This window comes from Bufo bufo, chromosome 3 (genome assembly GCF_905171765.1).
Source record: "Bufo bufo chromosome 3, aBufBuf1.1, whole genome shotgun sequence".
Classification (NCBI taxonomy): Eukaryota; Metazoa; Chordata; class Amphibia; order Anura; family Bufonidae; genus Bufo; species Bufo bufo.
This window is the reverse complement of record NC_053391.1, coordinates 343,235,739-343,255,711: the sequence shown is the minus strand read 5'-3', so window position 1 is coordinate 343,255,711 and position 19,973 is coordinate 343,235,739. Positions and strand designations below refer to the sequence as shown.

Sequence of the window (19,973 nt, the reverse complement as noted above, 5' to 3'; positions counted from 1 at the left end):
TTGTGTGTTTTTCCACCTTGTGTTTTTGCATAATGTTTTTTTTGCATGCCTGCATTTTGTAGAGGAAAATATGTGCCCCTGTAATGTCACCTTCTCTGTAGAGATGTATAGGGGGAGGGGGATACCTTAGTAAAAAATTCAGTTAAAATGCCAATATATATTGCACGTGTTTATTTTTAACCAGCAAAATAAATTTAAAAAAATACCTAAATCAGTACATAATGCAATTTGTTAAATATACCACTGACCCCAAAAAATGCACCCCGAGGTCGTAGAAATGCCACTACCCAAAAGCTCCTGCTTGTCTTTCATTTAATCATTTAATATTTCTCATAGACTTCCATCTTTACAGATCTGATTGGTAGACTATCAGCAAAGCCACAATACAAGGGAGAACATTACGTTCCTTAAAAACTTTTATAGTGCAATAAAATATTGTCTAGTAAATTAACCAATATTCCCCGGAAACCCTAATTTGTACCTACCAAAAGAAGAACTACGGCTACGATAAGGGCGATCCTACTGTATTCAAAGCTGAACCTAGAAGACCATATTATTATGGGGTATTTGGATGCAGAAAGACAAAGATATAACCCTCTGAAGGAAATTAAGGAAGGGGAAGGGATCTGGAATGTATTGCCCTTATTTACTCCTTCCTAAAGCCGAACTTCTGCCATAATGAGGACAATCCCACTATCTTCATATCTATCCCTGTAATCAGCACATCTATGTAAAACATGGAATGTGGGTTCCAAGTGAAATACAGAGAATGAGGACAAATTGGCTTGATATATTCTAAAATCATTATTGAAATACTAGTTCAAAAATGCACCTTTGAGAATAATCCCTGTACAATGATATACCACAAATAGCTCACAATACATAATTCAGGAATAAGGACAATAATTTCACCAGACTCGTTCACAATATTAGTCATATGATATACTCCTCCATGGGATAATATTAGAAGATGGTCATTGAGCATCACCCGTCAAATTTCCACCCTAGGTTGCTGCACAATACTAAAAGGGTGAGTCAATCAGGCAGTGTGCCACCATGTCACATAACTGTATAGTCTTCAACAGCACTGTAGAAAAGTAACTGCACCCGCAATGTGTAATAGTCAGCGGGTGCAAACCCACTGTCCCATGTGACCAGTCTCCTCAGAGGGGGATGACTAAGTGTACCCCTCATCTACCACAATACCTCTGATGGTAAGGATAGACTTCCCCCAGGATACACCAGGCTCTGCCTCTGAGGGGGGGTTGGAACACATGGAAACAAGGACCTGGGTGTGGACCCACTGGACTGGCCTCCAGATGGTAGTGGACACCAGAGGCTTATCAGACGAAGGCAAGGTCAGGGCTGGTGTCAATATGGCAAAGTCCATAAACAAGGTCAGGGCAGGCGGCAAGAAGGCAATGTTCGTTAAGCAAGATGCAGGGTCTGGTACACAGAAATCGCAGAAATCACAGACACACCTTTGCTCACAGGAACTAGACAAGGCTAGGTACCAAAGTTGCTCAGGCTCCTTCCTGTAGAAGGAGGCACCTTTAAATACCTCCTGCAGACCAGCCATAGGCGGGGGAAGATATGAGGCGTGCGCATGCTGCTTCACTTAAGGAGGAGAGACACGCCTACACACACCCTAAATACACACAAGGAACTCTAAGCCAGAGTGCAAGCTTTGCCCAGAGGCAGGAAAAACCATGCGCCGGTCAGCAAGGCGTGCAGCAGCGGGGAGGAGTGAGGAAGCCCGGCACCTGCACCTGCGTGTGGGGACAGAATCACAAACACGGGAAGCCGGGCTAATACAATGCATCTCAAATATAACACAGTGTTGTAAAGCAGTGGTCTCTTAGGACTCTTTTTTTCTCTCTTTTCTTTCTCTCTGCAATTTTGTTCTCTCTCTCTCCCTATTCAAGCTCATTAATGCAGACAGTTTTATTAATGTCAAAGTCATAATGACATATATGGCTCTGGAAAAACACATGAATCACCAAAAATTTGCAATAGTTTTTTTTTAGAAAAAAGGACAACCTCTGCGGCCAAAAATATACCCTGCTGGTGATGCAGTAGAATACACTTATTTGTACTCATTAACTGTAAAAAAGGTTTTTGGAGACAAAAAGGCAAAGACTATGATATGTAAACCATCATCAGCCAGTAGTTTTAGGTTTTTTATATTAATTGGGCTGCTAGCTGACTCCTGCACATAAAATGAGAGTACTGTCTCTTTCAAAATTGATGTGCAGTGCATCAGAATCTGTATGTATGTGAACAGCTCAAACCCTGCAATACAGAGACTAAATTACCTGTCCCTAGTGTTAAAGCCTGTCTTTCTATCAAGTAATCCCATCTACCTAAGTAAACATATCACCCCATTCCCTAAAACTGCCTTTGTAAGATCCTAAAATGGCTGTCTGTTGTGTCTAATTACCGTATCTGTGACACATCCAATCACATTAGCGGTTTAGCTGGGAATGGCATCTTTGTTTGGGACGTTAAATAGACAACACAGTGTCTAATAGACAAGTCAATATTGCTCCTCCTAATTGTCTGTGATGCTGGCTGCATGGCACTATAGGCAAGCGTAACAGCCAGTGCCCTTCCCAGGTTCATGCGGTCCTTTGCCTCTTTCTTAGCTGCTTGTAATTGGTTTGTAGAATTGTATATAGAATGTTTTGGAAAATTTGTAACAAATTCTCTAAGCAGCAATAGTTGTAACAGGTCTATTCTTGTGATGAGCGAACCGGGTTCGTCCTTTTTTGACAAACCCATGTACATAGCTGATAATGATTCTGATCTCTACCTTCGTATATATGGCTTAAAAAGTATGGCCTTTGTAGTTTCCCACATGCGTCGTTAATGTAAGTAACAGTGCATGCATTAACGTTTTGCATTACATTCATTAATGATGGTGGCACGTGCCACAAACCCAGGTTCAGATTCGTAATGTCAAATATTAATGCATGTAGTCTTGCGTTACCCGCCACCATATTGAAAGAGCTTTATAAGAGGCCATGCATCTTAAGCCATGTACAGAATTAGAGATCAGCATTGGTATCAGTTATGTACATGAACAAACCTAATTTGCTCATCACTAGTCTATTCTAATGATAACATCTTCTCAACTAGAAAAGGTTGGTCCCCATGGCAAACATTTGAATGTGCACCCTATTTGTCTAACTGCCATCTAGATACTGGAATTGCTATTGGCCATAACATCTAAGTTGCATGATCAATCAGATGCCTCTAGAGTAGACACACAGGGGGTAATTTATTACTAGATAGATGGCAATTTGTGGCACATATCTGTCGCAGATTTGGTCGCAAAGGGGTTTTGCGGCTGAATCTGCAACTTTTCCTTGCTTATGGCAGTTCTAAAAAAGGGGGCGTGGTGTGGGCGGACAAGGGGATGGGCCCACTGGCCCGTATCATTTATAATTTTCTATGCCTGTTTTAGGCATAAAAAATTATCTAAATCTACACCAGCAAGGGAGCTGACGTAGATTTAGGCTGGTGGTGGATGCGTCTAAGTTATGGAGAGGCCTGCGCCAATCATGCACCAATGCAGGGGTATTAAGACGGCGTCTAAAATGCTGGTTTAGTAAATGACCCCAGCCACTAAGGCAGCTATGGTGGTAGTTCTGCTACTGTTCTGATAGGAAAATCAGATAATCCTAACATGCAGACCCTAGAGCCCCACATTTCCAACACAGGGGAACCTGTGGCACAGAGCATCTGAATAAGCCTCAGAGATAAAAATGAGAACCAAGACCCACAGTATGAGAATGTCACTCCCAAAACCCCAAAGAACTCCCAAACATTTTGATCTACATGTAGAAACATACTTTTATAGAAAAAACCCTTTCTTGATGACTATATATTTTTTTTTTTCTTAAAGGCAAAAAGGTATATCTGAATTTAAATGTTGCCATCCACTAACACAAGAAGTCACCTTATGTGTTCTTAGAAATGAATTAGATGCATTCCTCTACCTGGTTTACAAACACATTCTGTGTAATCCACATCACTGTCACTCAAGCAAACCAATCCTTTGCTGCATCTCAAAGTCACTTTATCAAACATCAATTACATTTACATTAACTGCCAAGGCAATCAATATCTCATATTTACAACTCCCACTGAAAAGAAGCAGGTTTCATTCATTCGATTAGCTGTTTACGTGGTTTTAAGGCGTATTATGTTTGTGTTTTACAGAAGCACGTAACAATAAACCAAAGCAAACAAAATGGGCTCAGCAACAATAAAACAAAGCAAACTAAAACTAAATTGTGGTGATACATGGAGGCTATGACAACTTTTTTAGATACACCGACTTCTGTCTTCAAAATCTGAAATATTTCTTTGTCTCTCTGCACATTTCTTCCATACAGAAAAGGTCTTGCATTCCACCCCTCCCATTCTTCACTGGAATTAGACAGTATAATGAGTATTATTGCAGTGTCAAGGTCATGTGTGTGAGTTCTCACAGCAAACTGGGGAAGATTATTCAATGTATTCATGCCAGTTTTCTAATAAATACATCCTGAATTTATAACGTTAAAAATGTTAAATACTAACTAGGTTGGCTTTGGGCTAAAGCCTAAGGACATTATCAGGGGTGCACCTAGCCTTTCTGCTGCCTCGGACAAAAATAAAAAAAAACCTTACCACCTTACCCCTTCCCTCCTAATATTACGTATATCACTACAGAACATGCAGACGTTTGTGGAACACGCTCCGTAAGATACCGGACTGGCATTTCAGGAGCGCACAGTATCATTGGTTGCTATGACGCCGTGTGCTTTGTGCCGCCGCTGCAGTACAGTAATACACTATGATCTATACGAGTGTATTACTGTACAGCAGCGATGGCGCAAAACGCACGGCGTCATAGCAACCAATGACGCCGTGCGCTCCTGCAATGCCAGTTCGGTATCTCACGGACCGTGTTCCACAGACGTCTGTATGAGGCTTCATACAGCGCCACATATCTCTTACATCCAGTGATGTCTCCTTTGATGTAGATGTTGTGTTGCCTCATCTTCTCCTTTCAGACCGGACCACCATTTTTCAGCTATTTCTCGTCTCTGCAGTTTGACAAAAAAAAAATCTTAGTTTACTACTTTTCCATCATCCTCCCACCTTCTGGACAAATAATTCTACCACCCCCAAAACTGTGCTGCTGTGCTCCCCAATATTATACTGTAGAAACAGATAATACCCCTGATAATACTAGTACCATGCAGATAGTGCCCTTCAATAATCATTTGCACGCAGTGTCCTAAAATAACTGCGCCCAGGAAATGGTGCCCTTGACAATAAAAGTGTAAACATAACAGCCCCCAAAAATAATTGTGGTAAGCTGATACTGTGCCGGGGTACCCCCACAGTAATAGTGCTCCCCAAAGTCCCACCAATAGTAATAATTCTCTGCAAGAGCACACATGGTAGTAATACTGCCCCTACAGTGCCCCCAACATGTCTCCACTGTGTCCCATAAGTAATAATGCTCCCATAGTGTCCATACTAATAATTGTGCTCCATGTGCCCTGCCGCCGCCCCCCACTTGTCACCAGGACCGTGCCACCTGAGGCAATTGCCTCACCTCGCCTAATTGGCAGTGCGGCCCTGAACATTATTCCAGAGCTGCACCGGTATTCACCCTTTACGCCCTGTACAGGATTCTGGATTTTGCTGCAATGGATGGCTACCTTTTGGGTTAGTCCCAGTGTAGTTGGCAGCTGACCCACTATGGTCAGGGACACTGGTGCAAGCACCAGAAGCTCCAGGCAAATGCACCAAAAGTGCAAGTACAGTCTGAACAGTCACTTATACTGATTAAGGAGACTTTTGGCAAAACTTGACTGTAGAAACCTTGATTGGCTGGCTGAGATGCAGAGAATCTGCACCACAATTGCAGAAGCAATGTGGGCAGTCATTAATACCGGAACTGTAGCTATTTGGCAACACTGAACAAGAGACAGTGGGAGAACCTGTGGGCGTATTAAGGGTGCATGCAGGAACAAGGCAGGCAGGCAGGAACCAAGACTGTAGCACAGACAGGGAGACAGACTAGGAGAACTTAAACATGAACTCGAACTAAAGTACAACTGTGTAGTCATGAGCATTCAAGCTGGGTGGGTACACAGAAGGAACACAGATGGGAACACAGGCTGAATAATGAAGGTAAATCACAAGATGTAGCAGAAGCACTAACTCTTCCAACACCTTTGCTGGTCATAAGGAACCTTTTAGCTCAGGCACCCTCTTTTAGCTCAGGCATACCAATGAGCAGGACGCTGGATGGCATAGTGAGTGGTGCAGTTTCCGTGCCTACAAGAGACAGCTCCGGACTAACTATGGACTATAACTGCTTATCTAGAAAAATGCAATTACATTCTGATCCACTTCTCAAAAGTGGTGAGATAAGCATAAAATAAAAAAAAGTATGCAAAAACAATGTGGGTGCCAAAATTTGAACCCTTTTTATGATAGAAGGTGCAACTATAGCCATGAATGTGCACTGTGGAGCTCAATTACATAGAGATTTCTAAGCTCATTGGCTTCACATAAACTGCTGTGGCATATTTGCAAATTGGGAACATACCCAAAATGTATTTATCCATGGCGCAATGGGAGGGGAAGGAGTAATTTAATACAGCTTCACGCTAGTTTTCTGTCATAGAAAAGTCATAAATTTTGTCTTCAAGTGCCATTTTCCGACTTATTCGATATTTCCGATTTTTGCCACTTTTCTAAAAAGTGGGTGTGTTGTGCATAGGAAGAAGTAGACCATACGCAGAAGCTCCACAACCTGACTCATTTAACACCTTCCGCCCAGTGCCGTAGATGTACAGCGCTGGACGAGTCTTTAAAGATGGCATCCGCTCACAAGTGCAGTGGGCGCCATAGCCACTGTGTGCCAGCTGTTTTAAACAGCAGACACCCAGGAGCTAAAGTCTCTTATAGACAATAACATCGATTTCAGACATTTAACCCCTCAGATGCGTTTGCAAAATGTGCTAAAAAACATGCATGCACTCCCGGGCAAGCAATGGCTCCCCTAGTAGGGGTTGGGGGATCCGAACGGTGTGTGCGGTAGCCTCGGTCCTCCTGAATGATTCAAGGCTGTCGCAGATAAATTCTTATGGAGACCATGCCTGTGGCAGGGCTCCATAGGACCATAGTGATATTGTCATAGACTCCTATGCTAATGCTTTGGAGTCTATGATAAAAGCAATGTAATAATTGAAAGTTCAAGTTCCCTAAGGAAACGTTTAAAAAGTTTTTTTTAAAAATGTGCTTAAAAATGTAAAAAAATATATATTCAAATTCACCCCTAAAACCTAAATTGAGAAACAATAAAAAAAAAAGTCATGGGCATCTACATTGTATGCAACATTAAATAGTGCCATTAGAAAGTACAACTTGTCCTACAAAAAATAAGCCCTCATATAGCAATGTGAATGAAAAAAAAAAAAAAAAGTTATGGCCCCCGGAAAGGGAGGGATTTAAAAAAATAAAATAAAATCCCCTCTGGGGGTGAAGGGTTTGACTATGTGCTCCAGAAACTGGCATATATTAAACTGGAAATGTACTCCAACTCCTGGCTGGAGAAGATTGCAGTTCTGACACGTGGACAGCAAAAGATGCAACAAATTTATTAAGAGGATCTTCCTCCATCAAGATTTTTACTCAGAGTGGCATGTGAAATGCCGGTCTTAGTACATTAACCCTACTATGTTCATGTGAACTGATTTTTGACAACTGACATTATTTTCTTCAATTAACAAGGAAATATTTCTACTACTTCACCAGAGCTACCAACCATATAATTTATGATTGATTTAGTCATCCAAAATAAAGGTTTTAAAGAATTTATTCTTCCCCTAAAAACCTACTTCTGGACCATAGTTCCCATTTTATCATGCTGTACATTCCTAAAGTAGAAGGTGATTGACACACTCATGTAAATGCTACTCTTGTTCAGTTAAACCTCTGCTCTCAAACTTCCATCGCCACATCATTAGTGATGAGCGGCAGGGGCAATCAAATTTGGGATATTTTGAGAATATTTGGGCGAATATTCGTCATATATTCGTGAATTCCAGAATTTGCGATTATTTTCTTGATTGTGAAAAACGCCAATGTAATATGCGCGTATTGCGCAAGCAATACAGGAGTGGGTCACTGTTGCTACATTTTTCAAGCTGCTAGAAGTTTCCTGAGACTGAAGAGAATTGCTTTATATGCAGATAGAGTGCTCCAATATATTTGCGATTGCTCAAATCGGCAATTAATGATGCGCATATTTTTGCGCAATACGTGCAACTTCACATTTTAGCAGGTCTGACTACATATTACTGATTGGTGCACTAAGTATTGTTGTGACATCACAGCACTATGTCTGTAGCATGTATGTATGGACAGCAGAACCTATTGCACTACCTAACACCCTGCACTGCAACAGCTACACTATATCAGGATATAACCTACACTGACTATCTCCCACTAACTATCTGTATTATATATATATAAGCTAACTAACTATCTAACTAATGTAATGACACAGGAAAGCACAGAGCACAGCAATGATACTACTGTCTCTCTCAGAACTGCAAAAAACTTTAGAAAAAGGCTGCTGGGGAGTTTCTTATATAGTAAGGGGTAGGCAACTTTCCTATTGGTTGCTAGGGATGTTGCTAAACTCAGACAAAGACATTGCTTCCTTCCCATTGGCCCACAAGCAAGAGGCAGGGAGGGATAGAGGGTTCAGATGAAAAAAAATCTAGAATATTCATGAATATAAATATATAGCACTATATTCTGAATCTTTGCGAATTCTCGAAGTGGCGGTATTCGCGATTAAAATTCGTGATTCGGATATTTGCGCCCTACACTACTCATCACGCATCTGTTCTGCTCTACAAGGAGAATTTAAACAAGAACCAAGGTTAATGTTTTCCGACCTGATTGATCACAAATGAGACGAGATACTTTTTTGGAGGTCTGTGTTTTGAAATTACTATGGTCTTCTCTGAATAAAGGAATTATCACTACAGAGCTGTATTATATGTCAGTCATACAAGGTCAGGGTTTCCATCCTTTGAGTTTTGCCAGTTTTATCTCCTTTAGAGACAGGTTTGCAGACGTTTCATTTGCTGACAAGTTAAAAATATAATGAGATTGTATTATGTGGACTTGATACTGAAATTACACAAAAAACATCTCTACCATTGAGATAACTGTGTTTATAATATGGAATAATCTAACAGCTGATGGAAACATAACATGCATTTATAAATGCTTTTAGTTTTTAATTTTTTAGCAAAACAGCTCTAAATGTATCCATAGCAAACGCGATAAAGCCAATTATCATTGCCAATTATCAGCATAAATTTTCCCTTACATTTCATACATTTTAAAACAGATGCATTAGATTCCATAGGTGGAAAGATATTATTACCATAGGAACACAGATTATTACTTATCATCACTAAATAAAGGAAGGGTGACAGCACCTCATACTATAGTAGACTAGTTGGAATGTACTTTGTATAAGTTCTTGCCTTTTTTACATTATTTGAGTTTTAGTCTAAAATGCTTAAATGGTCACTAACTTTTCACACAACTTTGTATAGAACAATAGTACAAGTGACCACAACAAACTGTGTAATATGTCTCATCAGTAAATAATGTCTAGTTCTCATATTATCAGCTGTTTAGCGCCACCTTTGTCTGAAGTGGATGGGAGCTAGTCTCGCCCATCAAATATGATAGAAATGGAAACTAGACATTCAGCTTGCAGAGGGGAATGTCTTGTTCACACTTCAGTGTATCAAGAATGTGTGCTGTCCATGTTCTCCATGGAACACACACTTAGGGCTTATTCACACGACCATTGCCCCTCTGTTGCCATATTGCGGCCCGCATACGGCAGGGCACCGGCCGTGTGCATTCCCTTGAATGGGTCTTCAAATTCGGAGATGCGGTGCGGAACGGAACGGATCCACGGAACAGAACCCTACGGAAAGAAGTGCTTTCGTGGGTTCCTTTCCATGCCTCCGCACCGCAAAAAGATAGTACTTGCACTATCTTTTTGCGGAACGGGCGGAACAGGGACCCCATTCAAATGAATAGGGGCGCGATCTCCATGCGGCAGCCCCACGGCCGGTGCCTGTGCATTGCGGACCACAATTTGCGGTCCACTGCACGGGCATGGAGGGGCAACTGTTGTGTGAACAAGCCCTTACCCATTGATTTTAATACTGTTTGTCCACATATCAGGGTAAAAATCACAGGAGCAGGCAGTACTTGAGTCCGTGTTTTCAACAAAGCATATCCATTGAAGTCTATGGGTCCATGAAAAAACAACTGACACAACACAGATATCATCCATGTTCTGCCAGTAGTTTTTTACGGACCATTGGTAGGAGATGCTCTGGAAATGAATGTTCAAATGAGCAGTGTCCATAGAATATGGACGACACATAAAGGGCAAAAAATGGACCAAACACAGATTCTTCATGTACGTCTTCATGGACGGATTTTCCACTGACATTATTCAGACACAGGAATGTGGACGGGGCCAAAAACTGATAAAAATTGCCAGATACAAGTCATACAATGACCTGCATACAGAATTGTGTAAAAATCTAAGATTTGTTTTGATGCCTGTCAAACTTTGTTGCCAAATATTGGTATCTTAACCTTTTCTACCCTGGGCCAGTTTTCACCTTCCTGCCCAGGCCATTTTTTGCAATTCTGACATGTGTCACTTTTATTTATTCAAGCTATTCTGAGAATGGTTTCTTGTGACACATTGTACTTCATGATAGTCATAAATTTGAGTTAATATATTTCACCTTTATTTATGAAAAAATGAAAAATGTATGAAAAAATTAGCAATTTTAAAAATTTCACTTTCTCTGCCTTTAAAACAGAAAGTGATACCTCATAAAATATTTATTACTTAACATTCCCCATATGTCTACTTAATGTTGGCATCATTTTGTAAATGTCATTTTATTTTTTTAGGACGTTAGAAAGCTCAAAATTTTAGAAGCAATTGTTAAATTTTTTAAGAACATTTCCAAAACCCACTTTTTAAAGACCAGTTCAGGTCTGAAGTCACTTTGTGGGGCTTACATAGTGGATACCCCCATAAATGACCCCATTGTAGAAACTACACCCCTCAAGCTATGTAAAACTGATTTTACAAACTTTGTTAACCCTTTAGGTGTTCCACAATAATAAAAGGAAAATGGAGATTAAATTTCTAAATTTCAATTTTTGGGCAAATTTTTATTTTTAATCCATTTTTTTATTTAACACATCGAGGGTTAACAGCCAAACAAAACAATATTTATTACCCTGATTCTGTGGTTTACAGAAACACCCCACATGTGGTCGTAAACTGATGTAAGGGCACACGCAGGGCTCAGAAGGAATGGAAAGACATATGGTTTTTGGAAGGCAGATTTTGCTGGACTGGTTTTTAGATGCCATGTCCCATTTGAAGCCCCCCTGATGCACCCTTACTGTAGAAATTACAAAATACATTTTGGAAACTAGGGGACAAGTGCCAGTTTTAATGGTACTATTTTGGGGTACATATGATTTTTAATTGCTCTATATTACATTTTATGTGAAGCTGTTTTGGCACCGTTTTTATTTTTTACAACTTTCCTCTAACAGGGTAGATCTATTCTTATAGAGCAGGTTACAGATGCAAAGATATCAAATATGTCTACTTTCTTTGTTTGTTTGTTTCAATTTTACATAATATAGCATTTTTGAAAAAAGATTATGTTTTTGTGTCTCCATTTTCGGAACGCCTTATTTTTTTATTTTTATGCCGATCGTCTTGTGCAGGAGTTCGTTTTTTGCATGAAGAGTTGACGTTTTTATTGGTACAATTTTTGGGTACATATGATTCTTAGATAATTTATTATTACACTTTATGGGGCAAGGTGACCATAAATGTGGTAATTTTGGCACAGTTTTTATTTATTTATTTTTCCAGCGTTCACCTTAGGGGTTAGATCATGTGATATATTTATGGAGCAGATCGTTATGGATGTGGCAATGCCTAATATGTATGCTTTTTCTTATTTATTTAAGTTTTACACAATAATAGCATTTTTTAAACCAAAAAAATGATGTTTTTGTGTCTCCATTGTCTGAGAGCCATAGCTTTTTTATTTTTTTGACCAATTGTCTTAGGCTGCTTTCACACTAATGTTTTTTTGCGGATCCGTCATGGATCTGCAAAAACGGATTCGTTACAATAATACAACCGCATGCATCCGTCATGAACTGATCCGTTTGTATTATGTCTTATATAGCCATGACGGATCCGCCATGAACTCTATTGAAAGTCAATGGGGGACGGATCAGTTTTCTATTGTGCCAGATTGTCAGAGAAAACGGATTCGTCCCCATTGACTTACATTGTGTGCCAGGACGGATCCGTTTGGCTCAGTTTCGTAAGACGGATGCGGAAATACCTAATATTTCTACTTTTTATTTATTTCACTTTAGCACAATAATAGCAGTTTTGAAGCAAAACAAAATCATATTTTAGTGTCTCCATTGTCTGAGAGGGATAGCTTTTTTATTTTTTGACTGATTGTTTTAGGTAGGGTCTCATTTTTTGTGGGATGAGGTTATGGTTTGATTGGTTCTATTTTGGGGCATACACCTTTTTGATCGCTTGTTGTCTCAATTTATGTGATGTAAGGTTACAAAAATGGCTTTTTTTTTATACAGTTTTTATTTTTTACGGTGTTCACCTGAGGGGTTAGGTCATGTGATATTTTTGTAGAGCAGGTTTTTACGAACGTGGCGATACCTAATATGTATACTATTTATTTATTTATTTCACTTTAACACAATAATAGCATATTTGAAACAATAAAATGATATTTTAGGGCTCATGCACACAACCGTATGCCCTCCGAGACATACGGTCCATGAGCGGGGCGTATAGGTTACTATGATGCTGTGCGCACTGGGCCGCCCGCGGGACTATTGTCTCGCACTCATATGATCTTATGAGTGCGGGTCAATAGCCCCATGGGCGGCCCGATGCGCACAGCATTAAAGTACCCTATGATGCTGTGCGCTCCCATGCGCACGATGTATGCTGCTCCAGGACAAATGGCCTTCTCACGGACCATATTTCTCGGAGGCCATACGGTCGTGTGCATGAGCCCTTAGTCATCTTCTGAGAGCTATAGTTTTTTTTAAGTTTTTTTGTGATTTCCTTATTATGTGAGTTTTATTGGTATCATTTTGTGGGACACACGCCTTTTTGATCGGCTGGTGTTACACTTTTTGTGATATAAGGAGACAATAGTGGCTTTTTTTTTATCGGACGGGGTGGATCATGTGATATATTTATATAGCCAGTCGTTACGGATGTGGCGATACCTAATATGTGTGTTTTTCTTTTTCTTTTTACATTTTTTATTATAAAATCAGGGGAAAAGGGGCATTTTTCTTTTTGTTTTTACTTTAGACTTTATTTTTTTTATTAAAAACACAGTTTTTTCATTTTTTTTACTTTATTTCTTTTGGGGGTCTGATCCCCTCTGCAATGCATTACAATACATCTGTATTGTAATGCATTGCGTGTTAGTTTATTACACAGAGTAATACACTAACAGGTTGCCTAGGAGACCCAGCCTGAGACTGGATCTCCTGGGCACCTGTAGAAGGCAGATCCTGATGCCGTGCAAAGCATTGGGCAGCCTCTGCATGGCATCGGGCTGCCTTCTCACCCATCGGGTCCCCGCCACAGCAGCGCGGGGACCCGATGGGCTCTCTTAACCGCAGCAAAACCCCTTCTATGTTGCGGTCAGCACTAACCGTGGCATACAAGGGGTTAATGCGCCGGCATTGGTGTTTTCACCGATGCCGGCGCATACAGCAGGGGTCCGGCTAATGGAAACAGCCGGTCCCCTGCAGCTGATCGGGCGGGCGGAGCTCCTGCACCAGCCCAATCAGCGGCCCGTAATAGTATGGCGCTGGGCGGCAAGTCACGTCCCGCTGCGCCGTACTATTACGCCGCTGGTCGGGAAGGGGTTTAAGAGGATTATCAAGGATTAGAAAACAAATCAGTTTTTTTTTTTTATAATCTGCGCCACTCTTTTCCACAGGCTGCTTGTTGTATTGCAGTTCATGCAGTAGCGTAACTAGAACCGACTGGTCCCCAAAGCAAATTTTTTAATGCCTCTCCAGCCCCCGAGCTACCTCCTCCTTCCCTCATGCAACTAGCAGCCACTTCATCCATTTCCTACACGTATATACTGTATGTCATGTCACTGTATAATACTGTTGTCCTGACATTAAAATCTTTCAGTCCTCCTCCCGGGTGGCCCCGTCTGAGTTCAGGGCCCATTGCAGCTGCTCTTCCTGCTTTCACTATAGCTACACCCCTGAGTTCATCCCTTATTCAAGCAAATAGGGCTGTACCCCAATATCAGACAAAGGCCATGGACAAATATGGTGCTATTTTTCTATCTTGGACAACACATTCTTCAATGTTTCTATAGGAAAATGTCTATCAGACAAGAATCAGTCCTGATTCCCTTATTGGCATGCAATGTTTTCAATGCTGAGGATTTTATTTTGTTACAAAATACATCTGGTAAAGCTTGTGGAAAGTCTAAAGGGGTACTTGTTCTAATTGAAAGTATACAGGTGGTATATGGAGGCATGTTTACAAGCAATGCTATACTCAGAAAAAAAGAATGCAAATTAGCTCTTCTCCAGATGGAAGAAAACTATCCCTTATCAACGAAACCAGAGACTCCTCTAAAAGGAAAATGTATTTTTCTTTTAAAGAAACCTCTGGTTTGGCTAATATGATATAATTTCCTTCCTTTTAGAGGTAAGCTAATTTGCATTCTGTATTAGAAACAAAACAACTGAGCAAGAAAAATCCAACCTGCTTCATCCTTATTTTTTTCTTAAAGGGGTTCTCCAGGAATTAAGAAAATGAAAATACTTAAATATTACTTTATTATAAATATATTCCCAAATATTGTTCATTAGTTGTAATGGCTCATGTTGTCTGGGGAGCAATAACAAAGAGAAATAAAATGGCTGCCGTCCTACTAGTACACACAAAATCTGTCCTAATCACATAGCAGGACACAGCCACATCCCCACCTCCTCTCTTTACTTCATGTCTCCTCATTAGCTCCATTCATACAGAGATTCAGCTAAAGATCTTATCAGCTGTATTCAGGATCATAATCCATGACAAGCAGAGCAGAGAGGAGGATGAGGCAGCTCTTTACCTCAGTGTCCTGAAGTAAGTTGTCCTCCTGTGTGGTTAGGACAGGCTTTGTGTGTACTAATAGGACAGCGTCCATTTTATTTCTCCTAATGATTGCTCCCTAGACAAAACAAGCCATTATAACTAATGAAAGTTATTTGGGAAAATATTTATAATAAAGTAATCTTTACGTATTTTAATTTTCTTAATTCCTGGAGAACCCCTTTAATGACAAACATTGTGGATTGTCTTAGAAGCTCCACAGATATTAGATTGTTAGTGGATCAGATAAAAAAATTTGGGATCTAATAACGAAAATCTTATGGATGACCATTTTTAAAGGGATCCTTTATTAGTTTTGGACGGATATTATGGACACAGAGGGTCCTTTACAATCAGAAATATGCCAAAGATTATTTGCCCAGCAATCTACAATAGTGTTATTCGAGCATCCAAGCACAATGGAAGTCAATGGGAGAACCCGAGCATTAAACCAGGCACCCCCTGCTCTGAAGAGGGGAGTGTGTCTGGTTTATAGGAAAAGGTCAGAAAATGATGGAAACACCACTGAAATTGTTTGAGGACAGCATGGGGAGGATATCTGGATGCATCTTGGACTCCTATGTTACTGCTGGGAAAGATGTTGTCCGAGTAGTACGCCACTTATACAGACTTACAATAATACGTAGTTATTGACAACTATGTCTCATCCTCATCATGAACAGAGCTTAGGAATTATGGCACAAGATCTCCTCATGTCCCTCTTCAAGTGGACTTGGCGAGAAGCCCAAATTAAGGAATGGCGATGAAAACAGCTCCTCGGAATATCAGAGTGTGGGATCACTTGTTTGCTTAGACTCTCCATGGTGGGTGGAAGGAGTATCAGGGTGAGGATTGTGTTGACCAGACTCTTGGCTACTAAGACTGGACTTTGTGGAAGACAGGGCAGTGCTTAACCGACTGGAAGCATTATCTGCTGCAATTAACCCGCCACCTGGTCGCACTGGTGTGACTTCGAGAGTGGTGTCCTGCGCCGCCCTGCAAACTGGGACATGAAGATAGGTATTGTGGATCTGGCAGCAGGCACAGTTTCATCGCACCCAGGGCCACGGCCTCTGCGTGCACCATCAGCAGTACGGCCACTTCCCCGTCCCTTACTGCTCGCCTTGCGCAAAATAAATGGTATGTATGCTTGCAAGTATGTCACATGTACAGTAGCGCAGGTTTTGTAAGTGTATGCGCAAATATAGTACACAGAATGTCAGATATTTTTAGGATGCGCACACGTTAAACAGGAGGTGTAGCGCAAGTAATGTCGCTGTCACCACCGCTTAATAAAAATTATAATGAATGAATGTCACTGATATTTAGGATGGGAAAACGTTATACAGGAGATGTAGCGCAGGTAATGTTGCTGCCACCAGCAGCAAAATAATTAGACTGAATGTCACTGATATTTAGGATACGCAAACGTTATACAGGAGATGTAGCACAGGTAATGTAACTGTCCGCAGCGGACACTGTCTACAGAAAAAGTACACTGAATGTCACAGATATTTTTAGGCTGTGCACACATTAGACAGGAGATGTAGCGCAGATAATGTCGCTATCTGCAGCAGCCAAACAATTGCAAGCTATTTAGCGCAGGTTGCGCTAAAAATATATATTTCTGCCAGATACAACTATAGTCCTTAAAAGGACTCTTGTGTCTCTAACAAGTTTTAGCAATTTAATGCAGGTTGCACTAAAAATATATATTGCTGCCACACACAATATTAATTAAAAGGACTTTTGGGCCTCTAGCAAGTTTTAACAATTTAGTGCAGGTTGCGCTAAAAATATATATTGCTGCCATACACAATAGTCCTTAAAAGGACTTTTGGTTCTACAAAAAGTATAAAAACTAAAATATTGCTATTTCAATCCCTACACTATCTCTCCCTTCTGCTTTCCAGCTCTCCCTGACTAAGACCGCTTTCACCTTACCGTTTTTTTTTCCGTTTTGTGGGCCGTTTTTTGCGTTCCGTATACGGAACCATTCATTTCAATTGTTCCGCAAAAAAAACTGAATGTACTCCGTATGCATTCCGCTTCTGTATTTCCGTTTCTCCGTTCCGTTGAAAGATAGAACATGTCCTATTATTGCCCGCAAATCACATTCCGTGGCTTCATTTAAGTCAATGGGTCCGCCAAAAAAATTGAACACATACGGAAATGCATCTGTATGTCTTCCATATCCGTTCCGTTTTTGCGGAACCATCTATTGAAAATGTTATGCCCAGCCCAATTTTTTCTATGTAATTACTGTATACTGTATATGCCATACGGAAAAGCCGAATGGAAAAAAATGGAACGGAAACGGAAACACAACGGAAACAAAAAAACGGAACAACGGATCAGTGAAAAACGGACCGCAAAACACTGAAATAGCCATACGGTAGTGTGAAAGAGGCCTAAGACTGAGCCGAACCACGTGTCATCTGGTGCTATATAACACCCAATGACACGTTCCGGCCATCACTGTAATGCCAGCAGCCAACATAGCTATGGCATTACAGTAAATGGCAGTACTTACCTGCACGTTTATTGGCTGAGTAGCAGCCAAAAAGTGTGCGGGGAGGAGACTCGAGCATCGAACTCAAGCACACGCGGTTTTTGGCTGAACACCGCGATGTGCCGAGCATCGCGATGCTCGAGCTGAACTAGTGTTCGGCCGAGCATGCTCGCCCAACACTAATCTGCAACTTTTCCCCACTTACGCCCGGTCTAAAAAATGGTGTGTGTGGTATGGGTGGGGAAGGTCATTCATCATTTTCTACGCCTATTTTAGGAAGCTGACTTACATTAAGACGGCACTGGATACGCTGAAGTTATGTAGAGGCCGGCGCAGGGACCTATTAAGACCGGCGTCTAAAACGCTGGTCTTAATAAATGACCCCCACAGTGCTTCTTGCCACAGAAAGTACCTTCTATCAACTGTTTTAATGATAACTGCTGTGTAGGTCTTTGAAGCATTACTGGAAATCGACAGAAATCAATAGGCATCTGTTGTGTTCATAGCATCTACTGATTTCAGTGAGCAATCTGCAGTCTTCTAGAGGCTTTAGCTAATGTGTAGAAGTTCCCTCAATTATCTATCCATGCCCTATTACAGGTTATAACAAGGAGTAGCCTGTATTGTGTAACCCTTTAATAAATGGGGACATTTTTCAAGTCTTCTATGCCAGCTCTGTGGCATAAAAAAGTTCTATGTGATGCCTTCATGGGACATTTGGTGTATATTTTTGTGATGTTTGGTCACATTTTGCAACATTTGGTAAGTCTCACCATATTTAGAAGTGGACTGACAAGTAGGTCAGGATTAAAGATTAGGACATCTTGAACTCTCATTTATGATGTGCAAAAAAGTCCCATCTGCATGCCAGACAACCCTTTGGTGTACTTTTACAAACATAGGCGTACATCACTTTACACTTGAACCAAATATATTTTATTGCGCGCCATTTCATAAATTTAGTGCAAACCTCACAAAGCATAGACAGACTTAAAACTGGCACCAAAACCAGCTCAAATATATTCTCCCCTATGTCTTTTATTTAGGATGAATGTTACAATTTACCTTATAGCCAAGTGTTAGCATGGTTACTGTGGCAACTACCAATGGATTTTAATGTACGATATCGTAGTAGTAGCAGCCATAGGCCTTTGAAATGCATATATCTGTTAACATATTTTACAGGTTTTTTTCTGGACAAACATATTAATAATTTTTTCATAGAATAGTTATCAATATGAAATTGGAGTATGATACCAGGCAGCTGCAGGATCCAAAAGTAAACAGTGTATTGAGCTAGAGCACAACCGCTCCCAAAACTGTGTTCTTTGTTACTGTGGTAGATGTTCCTCTTATATATATGAGATGAGCTGCAGTACCTGAAGATGACCACTACATAGTATACAGATCTGTTATGGTCCAGCTCAGCACATTGTTTACGTCCAGAACCTGGGACCATCACTAATTAGCTGTTCGTTGGGTTGTCAGTTGTTAGACCTCCACTGATTTCATATTGATGAGTTATCCTACTGATAGGTCATCAATATGTTAGTACTAAAGACCCTTTTTTAAGAAGCTATGAGGGGCATTTATCAAATGTGGTACAAAAGAAAATTGGCATAGTTGCCCATAGCATACCAATCAGATTGATTCTTTCATTTTCCAAAGGAGCTCTGGAAAATGAAGGGTGGAATATGATTGGTTGCAACGGACAACTAAGTCAGTTTCCTTTGTACCAGTTTTAATACATTTCTCGTATAGTTCCTATTAGGGATGATCAAATCGACTTCGGATGAAACATCCAAAGTCGATTCGCATAAAGCTCCGTACAGTATTAGAATGTATTGGCTCCGATGAGCCGAAGTTATTACTTCACGAAGTCCCGCGAGACTTCGGGTAATAACTTAAAAAATGTATTTCTTCTGTAAAAAACCTTTTACCGAACTAGGGTTCGGTTCCAAGGTACCACGTGGAACCGAACCCAAGTTCAGTAAAAGGTATTTATAGTATAAATTAATTCCTATACTGATAGCATTGATGATGGTGTCACTAAAGGGCTGACATACATACATAAAACTGTTTTTTATTGGTTTATGAGAGTAGCCAGACAAAGCTGTTGTCATG

The 19,973-nt window shown here is 40.5% G+C and overlaps 1 protein-coding gene across 1 annotated transcript in view; it reads left to right on the top strand.

Annotated features, from left to right (window-relative positions):
- Positions 1-19,973, top strand: part of EPHA10 (EPH receptor A10) — a 762,516-nt gene that overhangs the window by 53,936 nt on the left and 688,607 nt on the right. The window lies entirely within an intron of this gene.